Source organism: Dromiciops gliroides, chromosome 6 (assembly GCF_019393635.1).
Source record: "Dromiciops gliroides isolate mDroGli1 chromosome 6, mDroGli1.pri, whole genome shotgun sequence".
Lineage (NCBI taxonomy): Eukaryota > Metazoa > Chordata > Mammalia > Microbiotheria > Microbiotheriidae > Dromiciops > Dromiciops gliroides.
In genome coordinates, this window is record NC_057866.1 from 17,953,908 (window position 1) to 17,966,288 (window position 12,381).

The following is a 12,381-nucleotide window of genomic DNA, read 5'->3' on the forward strand; positions in this document are numbered from 1 at the left end:
GGCTTTCGTAACATCTGCAAATGAAGGATGCAGAGAGAAGGACAAAGAGATTTTAGTGACCTCAAATTAGGAAGGAAATAGTATTTAGTTTAATGTTAGATCTTATTTTATTGAAATATTTTCTTTCACATCACTTTCACTTCTGAATTTATCCCTCCCCACTACGTGAGCCAGGGAACCATCCTGTGTAACAAAGACTGAAAAAGAAAGAGAAGAAAAGAGTTCAGCAAAACTGACCAACATACAGCAATTGTGTCTGAGGGTTCTCGGATATTTTCTCCCACCCTCTGAGTTTATTTTTTCTATGATTACAACATATGAGGTCATTTAAGAAGCCTTGGTTTCCTTGTAACTTTTAACCTAGCTCTTAGAGATGGTTTCACAAGGAGCCCAGGCATTTTTTTTTTTTTTTGCAGGGCAATGAGGGTTCAGTGACTTGCCCAAGGTCACACAGCTAGTAAGTGTCAAGGGTCTGAGGCTGGATTTGAACTCAGGTACTCCTGAATCCAGGGCTGGTGCTTTATCCACTGTGTCACCTAGCTGCCCCTACCCAAGCATTTTTGTTCTCAGCAATGATGGTACAGGAAGAATAACTACTCTGAAGGGGGAAAGCCCTTGTTGGTCTATGTAAATGATAATACTAATAGATAACATTTACCTAGTATCCTAAAGTTGACAAGATACTTCACATTTATTTATTTTAAAATGTAATCCTCATTATTGCTCTGTGACATTGGAGTTACTAATTTTTCCATTTTTAAGAGGAAGAAATTAGTCTGGTAGAGGTTAAGTGATCTGTCCAAGGTCTTACCACAGATATAGTATGCTATTCACTATACCACCTAACTGCCTCCTTTTTGTTTGATATTATACAAAAAAATCTCAGAGAAATCTAAAATAAACCACCATTCATGTTGGTAGTGCTGGTCATTCTGGAGGTGCCCTGAAAACATTTTTTTTCTTTGCCTAGAATGGAAAAGATGAGTATGGAGGGATATTGAGATCCAGGGAATCTCAGGTTATTGGAGCTAGAAAATGTGTGCACAAGCCAAAGCTAGACGGGTGTTCCCAACAGGAAATGTTAGATCTGAGAGAAGGGGCCCTGGAACCTAGAACCTAGGATGGTGTGAGACCTGTGAGAAACTTCAGAATATCAGAACTGAAAGCCATATCAAAGATCATCTAAACAAGCCTCTTTGTGTTAACATATGAGAAAACAGAGGTCATAGGGAGTTTCCATGATTTGTCCAAGCTCACACTAAACTATTCCTCCCCATTCCCCCCAGTTCTGAGCCATTTTAAAGACTAGAACTATTGGTCAGGAATCCTTATATCCAGTTCATTTTATGTTGCTTTTTTCCTTTTCTTTTTTGGACTAGGTCTCCCTATCTTTCCCAGGTTGGAAGTATGGTGGCCATTCACCTCCCAATGTCATTGGTAATTCCATTTCTGACTTGAGCTACTCCACCATTCCTCCTGCCACCTGGTGGCCCACTGTTCTTCATGGATCCTTCTAGTGGTGCTACCCTTACTGGGACATCCAACTGGTTTCACCCCTCTGTAGTTCAGAACTCCTGAGCTCAAGGGGGACATCAACCTCAAGCTCCCTCAGTAACAGGGATTACAAGCATGTGTTACAACTCCCTCCCTCCCTCCTTCTTCCCATGTCCCACCTATGCCCTCATCTTCCCTGTGCTCCTTTTCCTATCAGTGGCTGCATATACCTCTCTGTCCCTACTGCAGAAGTCATGTGCATACACATGTACCTAAGTCACATTTCTACAGTGTTTGCCCATACCAATAATTGGGTTGGTGTATCTTAACTAATGCCCTACTGTCACCTCATCCCTATTGTCTCACCATTGGGTCACCCCTCTCCTGGCTACTATACTCATGATCAGAACGTTATCCTGCTACAGCTAGTCTTTGTTTCATTGCTGTCCTGTCCTTCAATTCTTTTTTTCCCCCCTCCAGGTGAGAGACTAGAGAGGTTAGTTAGTGACTTATCGAACATAAAGTTTGAATCCATCTTGGTTCTGCCCACACTAAACCCATACCTCCTTGCAACTTACCTGTTTCTTTTGGTGGCACCTCAATGCTCAAAACCTGAGTTATGTTTTACTCTTCTCATTCCCTCATCAGTCATATCCAAGAAGTTGCCAGGTCCTATCAATTCTTCCTATAAAATAGCTCTTGCCTGTGTCCCATCCTTTTTAGTAACAAAGCCATTCTGATAATTTAGTACCTCATCACCCCAGGTCTGGGCTATTATATTACGTCCTGATGATTCTTTCTCCATTGCCAGCCTTATTCATCCATCCTTTACAAAGTTTCCAAAATACCCTCTCTCAGGCACACAAGGCCCTTGTACTTCTCCAGAATATCCAATAGCTCCCTATTGCCACTGATATATATCTAGATCTAGATATATAGATATATATAGATATATATAAAACATGCAAAGTCTTTCAACTGGTATTTAATGATTTGGCTCTAACTTCCTTCTAATATTGAATTATTCTTCTTCATACACTCTACATTCCAGCCAAACTGGACTGCCAGCGATCCTGAAAAGTAAGCCTGTCTTCTCTATCCTCCATGAATATGTACAAGCTTCTCCTTTCTTGAATGCCCCACATCCTTATTTCCTCTTTTAGAATCCTTATTCTTTCTTCAAGGGCGGCCTCTAGGAAGTCACCCTTCTCTGAAATCCACAGTTGAAAGCATTCTCTTCCTCTATTTTTACTCTCTGTCTGTTTCTTTCTCTCTCTCTCCCCTAGCTCCTTCTCTTTCTCCTTTCTTTATTTCTCTCTCCTTTCCTCCATTCCTCCCTCTATATGTCTCATTTGCCTCCCATCACTCACTACTTCTACATATTATTCTCTGTAAATGACATATCCTTCCCCCTCCCCATTAGAGCAGAAGTCAAATATCCTTAGTACTCGGACAGTGTTCTATCTTTGTATGTCAAGCCCTGAGCATCTACTAGTGCACAGGAGGGTCAGTTAAGAGCCTTCTCATGTGGCTCAATACATACTTCATCACATGAATTGGATTGATAGACTCATTGTGTATCAGTGTCTTCTGGACATCTAGGTGGTATGATGGATTGAGTGTTCAATCTAGTGTCAGGAAGATCTGAGTTTGTTTTGCCTCAGACACTTACTAGCTGTGAGAAACTGGGCAAGTCACCTGACCTCTCCTTGACCTCAGTTTCCTCTTCTGTAAAATGGGGAGAATGATGGCACCTTCCTCTCAGGGTTGTTATGAGGATCAAATGAGATAATATATGTGAAGTGCTTTACAGATCATAAAGTGCTGTAGTAATCCTATGTTCTTCCTCCCCAGAAATGAAGGATATGAGCTAAGTTATCTTTAAGGTTGTTGTAGTTCTAAACCTTAAGACCTCTGATCCCTGAAGGTGATCTCTCTCTATTTCTGAAAGTCAGTCAGTAATTCCAGAAGGTCAGATGTCCTACCTACTCACCCTATTACTCACTCCCTTTCCATTGTGGCTTTGCTGGGGTTGAGAGGATCCTGTCCAGCCTTAGAACCAAGCCTTCTGTCTCTCTGACCCTGATGGTCCAGGCTCTGTTTCTTCTCTAAGATGCTTTCCAAAGCACACACAGGTCACTGGGGATGATGGGAGATTGATTTCAGGGGAAGTAATCTCCCTCCAGGTTTTCCTGCCCCCATCAGGTCTAGGCTGACTGGGAATCCTAAGGTGACATCTCTTCAAGTGCTTTAGATGTGGACACACATATGCCAGCCACATAGCATAGGGACCTATTCTCCTGGGCTTTTCTGGACCCAGATGATGAGAAAAGATTATGAGAAAAAGTGATCATTAACTACTTTGTTTTTGACTTCCCAGGAGTGCTGTTGTTTCCCAATGCCTTGGGAATTTTGCAGCAATAATTATAAATTACATTTCTTAGGTACTTTAAAGTTTGCAAATCACATAGTTCTATACCTCTCTGAGCTAGTTACTGCTTTTGTTGCCATTATTTCAGCTTACAGACAGATAACCTGTGGTTCAGAAAGCCCAGATCATTTACTTATGTTCATATAAGTAGTAAATAATCAATCATTCATACGACAGGCATTTAATAAGCATTTTCTATGTACCAGTCTGCAAGAGAGTCAAGATTCAAACACCAGTCCCTTGATTGTAAGTCTGATGAGGCACAGAGGAGAGAGCTTTGAACTTGGAGTCAGGATCGATGAATTCAAAAACTACCTAAGACACTCACTAGCTGTGGGCAAGTCACTTAATGGTAAACCTCAGTTTCCTTGTCTGTAAAATGAAGATTATAACAGCACCTACATCAGAGTTTTTGTGAAGATCAATGATATAACAAGTCAACTGCTTTGCAAAATATTAAAGTGCTACATAAATGTTTTATGTTTATTATTATAGGTATTATTATTTCCAAAAGAATTACCTACCCAATATAATTATGTATCATATCCATATATTTGTATGTGTTTGTAGAATGTGAGAAATATGTACTATTCATCACTTTGGATATCTGAATGGAGTGCAATTAGCTTGTGTTATTTAAGTTGGGCAATGCATAATCAATCAATTAGCTAATCAAAAAATTATTAATCCTTTCGAATGGACCAAGCCACTGTTCTAGGCACTTTGGATACAAATATATAGAGGAAGATCAACCTATGCTCAAGAAGTTTGGATTCATATTGAAAACAGTAAAAGTATTCATTCAAATATATACACAGAAAATATGAGATATTTCTAGGAAGCCATTAATCACAAGAGTGTGGTGGGAGGGGTAACTCAGGAGAGACTTTTGGAGAAGGTAGGACTTGAGCAGACCTTTGAAGGAAGAATGGGATTCTTCAAGGTAGAGATAAGGAGCACATTCCAGGCATGAGGCATAACCAATGTGAATGGACAGAAATGAATATGAGATCTGCATGTGATATTTGGACAGCAAGAAAGTCACTGCAGATTGTTGGGAAGAGGAATAATGCATTAGTAAGTTTAGAAAATCAGGTAGAAGACCTGGTTGAAAAGTTTTCAAGGCCAAACCATATAGTTTAATATTTTATCACAGAGGCAATGAAAAACTCCTGGTTTTTGTTGAGTAGGCAATGATCTGGTCAGACATGTACTTAAGGAAAATCACTTTGGCAATTGTAAGATGAATTGGAGTCAGGAGAAGCTTGAGGCAAGCCGAGCAAATCTGAGTCCATGACAGTATCCCAAGTGAGAGGTGATAACAGGCTTGAATTAAGGTGCTGCCTGTGTGAGCAGTGAGGTAAGGGATGGATGTGAAGGATGTTTTAGAAGAAGGACGACATGATTTGACACTTCTTTGCCAAAGATATAAAATGATGGAGAATTAAGGAATTAAGAATTACAATGTGGCTATGAAGCTTAGAGATTGGAAGGAAGGTGGTACCTCTGACAGAAAGAGGAACATGTGGAGAGTGATGGGTTTGGCAGAAACATGGATTTCTATTTGGACATGTTAAATTTGAGGTGCAGAATTGGATATTTAGTTCAAAATGTCTAATCAATAAATCATAATTTGCCAAGCACCTCATTAAGTTCCCACTATGTGCTAATTAGTAAGAGATACAGTCAAAGGAAAACTCAAGGTTCATGGACGATAATATTGATATCAATAAGTACATATAAGATCCATACAGAGTAAGATGGAAGGTAACCTTAGAAAAGAAGATGTCAGCTCTGGGGAGACTGGGGAAAATCCACCTGAAGATGAGATGAGCTAAGATCTGAAGAAAAGCCAAGAAACCAAAGGCAAATGTGAGTAGAGAAAGCATTCTAGACTAAGGGGGTGGGCAGTGGCAAAAGACTGGAAATGGGATGGAGCATTATGTGTGAAGGAAAAGAAGTAGGCTTGTATGACTGGACCATAGAGTGCATGGTAAGGAGTAACGTGAAAGAAAGGTAGGAATGTTCTGTGTTGTGATGAGCTTTAAATGACAAAAAGTTACTTTACATTTAATTCTTCAAGTAATATGAATCTACTGAACTCTATTGAGTAGTGGTGAGACATAGTAAACTCTCTACTTTAGGAAAATCACCAGACTTGGGGACCATAGGTTGAGCACAAACAATGCTTCCTGACTTCTCTTGAGGGAAAAAACTGCTCTTAGTTTATACTTGTCAGCTTAGTCCTTTCACTACCGCAAATGCTGATTACAACACAAAAGAACATTACAAATAAGACTAATGAATAAATCCATTTATTATATATGACAACAGAAAAGAGAAATTTAAATAGTTCTATAAATACAAATATATACAAGAATAGTGAACTTTCCGAGTAGAGTGATATAAGATCCCCATTCGCCCAAGGAGAGATGGCATATTGTATGTGATAAACAGCACAAAAAGGAAGTCTGGCTGATCAAGAGTATGTAAAGGAAACTAATGTATAATAAGCCTGGAAAGTAGTTTGAAAGCAGGTTGTGAAAGGTTTAAATGTACCAACAGAAGGTTGGAATTTTATTGTAGAGGTGATAGGGAAGCCACTCTGGAGTTCATGGAGAAGGCGAGTGCCATGCTCAGGCCCTGCTTAGAGAATATTAACCTTGAGTCTCTAAATATACATAAATACACATACACACATTCACATATAGTGTTCATTTGGAGGCTACCTATTTATAATAACATAAAATTCTGACAGTGGTTTGGCATCCTGGAATTTATCTAGTTTCATGTTTACCTTGGATCTTGGTTGTCAAACTCTCTACTGCTACTCATTTTATGTGTAACTTAGAATAGGTCATATGACATCTTTAGACCCAAATTTCCTTCTTTGTAAAATAAGACCTTCACTGGACTTAATCTTCTGTGATTCTGTTATCTCTCTCAGACTCATTTTCTCTACTTGTAAGATAGGGAAAATTTGTATTACCTACCTAGTAGAGTTTCTCTGAAGATCTACTTAGATCCAAAGTGACATATGGCCTGGGTTTAAGTCATATATCTCACCCAATCTAGTTGTGACCACAGGCAAGATTCTCAACCTCTTAGTACCTCCCAAGTAATTCTCTAACACTATAAGTCACAGCTGAGTTTGGAGTTGCCAGTCTACATAACTGGAAGTCAATGGAGGTATTTCAGGCATAGAATTCCCCAAATCAATTAAATTACAGGTCCTGACTGCTTTTCCCCACTTCCTATTTGAAAGTACTTAACAATAATAGTAAACTATTACCACCATCATTATTAATAATCTCATTATAATCATGTAAAAGTTGTTGATTTCTTGTTCATAATTTTTAAAGGCTATTAAGAGGATGACTTTGACAGCCCTATATAAATTTATAACCATAGTTTGTCACATCTCCAGAGTTGATCTCTTGAGCAATGAGATGGGATACTCTCTGAATTGGTCTGATATCTTAGCTATTAAAGAAAACAAATGAGATACTCTTTGTTTGGATGCTTCTCTGAACTACTCCACTGGAAAACAAGGTTTGATTTATGAACAACTTTTATGAGCACTTTCACAGCTCTTTTACCTCCTTGTTTCTCAGACTATAGATCAAAGGGATTCAGCATGGGTATCACAATACCATAAAACACAGAGGCCACTTTATCGTTCTCTTGTGACTCACTGGAAGAAGGCTGTAAATACATGTAAGAGAGTGTCCCATAGAAAATGGTGACAGCAGTCAAGTGGGAGGCACAAGTAGAGAAGGCTTTGTGCCTCCCTGCAGCAGAGGGCATCCTCAAGATGGCAGCCAAGATGTAAACATAGGAGAAGAACACAACCAATAATGTGCTTGACAGGTTAAAACCCACAAAAATGATTAACAACAAGACATTGACATCAATATTAGAACAGGAAAGGGCCAGGATTGGGGGTACATCACAAAAGAAGTGATTGATGGTGTTGGAATTACAAAAGGACAATGAAAAGAGAAAGCCTGTGTGTGTGGTGGCATTCAGGGAACCCATCACATAGGATCCGGTGACCAGCTGGATGCAGGCCCTCTGGGACATGACTATTGGATACCGCAGTGGGTGCAGATGGCCACCATAACGGTCCTACAGCATGGCAGCCAGAAGGTAACATTCAATTGTGGCAAATATGCCATAAACATATAATTGTACCACACATCCTGAGAATGAGATAGATTTATCTGAGACCAGGAAGTTTAGTAACATCTTGGGAGTGATAGCAGAGGTATAACACAGGTCAACAAAGGCCAAGTGTTGGAGGAAAAAATACATTGGAGTATGAAGGCGGGCATCACACTTGATAAGCAGGATCATACCAACATTGCCCACTAGAGATATGATGTAGATGAGCAGAAACACAAGGAAAAGGAAGTACTGCAGCTCTTGTCGAACCGCAAATCCCAGTAGAATGAATTCCGTCACTCTGGTGCCATTCCTTGGATCATGGCTTTCATATCTGCAAATGAAGATACGAGAGAAAGGGACAAAGGAGATTTTAGTGACCTCAAATTAGGAAGGAAATAGTATTTAGTTTAATATTGGGCCATTTTCTTTACAGAGTCATATTTCATTGAAAGATTTTGTTTCACATCACTTTCATTTCTGAATTTATCCCTCCCACTACCTGAGCCAAGGAGCTGTCCTTTGTAACAAAGACTGAAAAAGAAAGAGAAGAAAAGAGTTCAGCAAAACTGACCAACATACCAATTGTGTCTGAGGGTTCTCTGATATTTTCTCACATACTCTGAGTTTGGTTTTCTAAGGTTACCACTTGTGAGGAGGTATTTTAGGGAAGCCGGGCTTCCTTGTGACTTTTAACCAGGCTCTTAAAGACAGTTTCACAAGGAGTCCAGGCATGGTTGTTTTCAGCAATTATGGTACAGGAGGAATAAGTATCCAGTCTACCTGGGGCTGCTGTGGAAGGGGGAAAGCTCTTGGGTGCTGCAAATCATAACACGATAGAAAATATTTACCTGGTACCCTAAAGTTGGCAAGACACTTTGCCCTTATTTATTTTGAGATTGAATCCTCAGAATGGCCCTGGGGCATTTTTGTTACTATTCTAGAACAAACCATTTGTACTGGTAGTCCAGGTCATCCTGAAGGTGCCCCGGCAATGTTTCCTTCTTTGACCAGAGTGGAAAAGATGAATATGGAGGGATATTGAGATCCAGGGAATCACAGGTTATTGAACTAGAAAACGAGTGCACAGGCTGAGGGAGAAGGATGTTCACAACAGGAAATGTTAGATCTGAGTGAAGGGACCCTGGAACCTAGAACCTAGAATGGTGTCAGCCCTGTGAGGAACTTCCGAAGATCAGAATGAAAATCTGTCTAAGAGCTCATCTAACCAAGTCTCTTTGTGTTAACATGAGAAACAGAGGCCATAGGGAGCTCCAGTGATTTGTCTGAGGTGACGCTAAACTATCCCCAACTCTGAGCCATTTGCAGGACTATGAACTAGTGGCCAGGATTCCTTACATCCAGTCAGTTCGTGTTGCATTTTTTGCCCGGTTCTTTTGGAGACAGGGTCTCCTATTCTTTCCCAGGCTGGAGGTACAGTGGTTACTCATCTCCCAATGTTGCTGGTAATTCCATTTCTGTCTTGGGCAAGTCCACATCTCCTCCTGCAGCATGGTGGGCCCACTTGCTCCTCATGGCTCCTTCTGGTACTGCTAGTCGTACAGGGGGCGCCAAATGGCTCTTGCCCCTCTTGTGGTTGAGAACTCCTGAGTTCAAGGTATCCATCAATCTCAGTCTCCCTCAGTAACAGGGATTGCAGGCATGTACCACAACCACCTTCCTCTCTCCTTATACCCATCCCTGTGTGTCCTCATCTTCCCCATGCTCCTTTTCTTCCCAGTGGCTACACATACTTCTCTCTGACCCCCACTACATAAGCATCCATATACACACTTACCTAAGTCACATTTCTACATGTTTGCCATGGAAATCATTATGGTTGGGTGTGTCTTAAGTGATGTCCCACTGTCACCCTCATCACTATTGTCTCACCATTGGGCCACCCCTCTTCTAGACACTATGGTCAGAATGTCACCCTGCTACAGCTAGTCTTTGCTTCACTATTGTCCTCTACCTCAATTCTTTTGCTCAAGATGACAGACTAGAGAGGTTAGTAATTTATCAGATGTAAAATTTGAATTCATCATGATTCTTCCCCACCAAACTTGTCCTTTTTCCAACTTACCTGTTTCTTTTGGTGGCATCTCAATGCCTTCCATCACCCAGGCTCAATACCTGAGTCATGTTTTACTCTTCTCATTTCCTCACCAGTCACATCCAAGAAGTTGCCAGGACTATCCATTCTTCCTATAAAACAACTCTTGCCTCTCTCCTGTAATTTTCAGTAATGTAGCCATTCTGATCATTCAGTCCCTCATCACCCCAGGTCAGGGCTATTATGTTGCCTCCTAATGATTCTCTCTCCATTGTCTTCTCACCATTCAACCTCTTCACAACGTTTCCAAAATACCCTGTTTCAGGCACACAAGGTCCCTGACCTTCTCTAAAATATCCAATAGCTCCCTATTGTCACTGATTTATATACATATACATGTACTTGTACATATACATACACACATTATATATAGACATATTATGCATAGACCCCCCACACACACATATAATGCAAACTCTTTTATCTGGTATTTAAGGACTTGACTCTAACTTCCTTCTAAGACTCATTTCTCATTCTTCTTCATACACTCTACATTCCAGTCAATACTGGGACTGCCAGCGATCCTGAAAAGTAAGGCCTGTCTTCTCTATCCTCCATGAATATGTACAAGCTTCTCCTTTCTTGAATGCCCTACCTCCTTATCCTCCTCTTTCAGAATCCTTATTCTTCCTTCAAGCTTCAATAGGGCAACCCTGCAACCTCTAGTAAGTCACCCTTCTCTGAAATCTACAGTCAAAAGCATTCTCTTCCTCTATTTTTACTCTCTTTCTGTCTGTCTGTCTCTCCCCTAGCTCCTTCTCTTCCCCCCTCCCCCACTCTGTCTCTCCTTTCCCCCATTCCTCCCCTCTCTATGTCTCCTTGGCCTCCCATCACTCACTACTTCTACATATTATTCTCTGTAAATGACATATCCTTCCCCCCTCCCCATTAGAGCAGAAGTCAAATATCCTGAGCACAGGACAGTGTTCTCTCTTTCTTTGTATGTTAAGCCCTGAGCATCTACTAGTGCACAGGAGAGTCAGTTAAGAGCAGGAAGGAGCATTAGGGGTAACCAAGGACAGCCTTCTCACATGGCTCAATACATACTTTGTCACATGATTTGGATTGATAGACTCGTGTATCAGTTTCTTCTGGACATCTAGGTGGTATGATGGATTGAGTGTTCAATCTAGTGTCAGGAAGATCTGAGTTTGTTTTGCCTCAGACACTTACTAGCTGCAGGAAGCTGGGCAAATCACCTGACTTCTCCTTGGCCTCAGTTTCCTCTTCTGTAAAATGGAGAGAATGATGGCACCTTCCTCTCAGGGTCATTATGAGGATCAAATGAGATAATATACGTGAAGTGCTTTACAGATCATAAAATGCTATAAGAATCTCAAATTTTTCCTCCCCAGGAATGAAGAGGATGAGCTAAGTTATCTTTAAGGTTGTTGTAGTTCTAAACCTTAAGACCTCTAATCCTTGAAGGTGATCTCTCTCTATTTCTGAAAGTCAGTCAGTAATTCCAGAAGGTCAGATGTCCTACCTACTCACCCTATTACTCACTCCCTTTCCATTGTGGCTTTGCTGGGGGTTGAGAGGATCCTGTCCAGCCTCAGAACCAGGGCCCTCTGTCCTCTCTGACCCTGATCGTCCAGGCTCTGTTTTCTTCCCTAAGATGTTTTCCAAAGCACACACAGGTCACTGGGGATGATGGGAGATTGATTTCAGGGAAGTAATCTCCTCCAAGTTCTCCTGCTCCCATCAGGTCTAGGCTGACTGGGAATCCTAAGGTGACATCTCTTCAAGTGTTTTAGATGTGGACACACATATGCTCAGCCACATAGCTAGGGACCTATTCTCCTGGGCTTTTCTGAACCCAGAGATGAGAAAAGATCATGAGAAAATGTGATCATTAACTACTTTCCCTCTTATTTCCCATGAGTGCTTTTTGTTTTCTAGTTACTTGGAATTTTGCAGTAATATTATAAAATTACATTTCCTAGGTACTTTAAAGTTTGCAAAGCTCATAATTCTCTATACCTTCATGAACCAGTTACTGTTTTTGTTGTCATTTTTCTCTCTACAGACAGATAACCTGTTGTTTAGAAAGCCCTGATGATTTACTCATGTAACTAGTAAGTAGTCAATTGCTCAATTAGCAGGCGTTAATAGCATCTTCTATTTGTCAGGCACTGTGCAAGAAAACGTCAGGATTCAAACATCATTCCCTTGA

The 12,381-nt window shown here is 40.7% G+C and overlaps 1 pseudogene; it reads right to left on the reverse strand.

Moving 5' to 3' along the window:
* Positions 1-7,509: 7,509 nt before the first annotated feature.
* Positions 7,510-9,625, reverse strand: LOC122731846 (annotated as a pseudogene).
* Between the last annotated feature and the right edge of the window lie 2,756 nt (positions 9,626-12,381).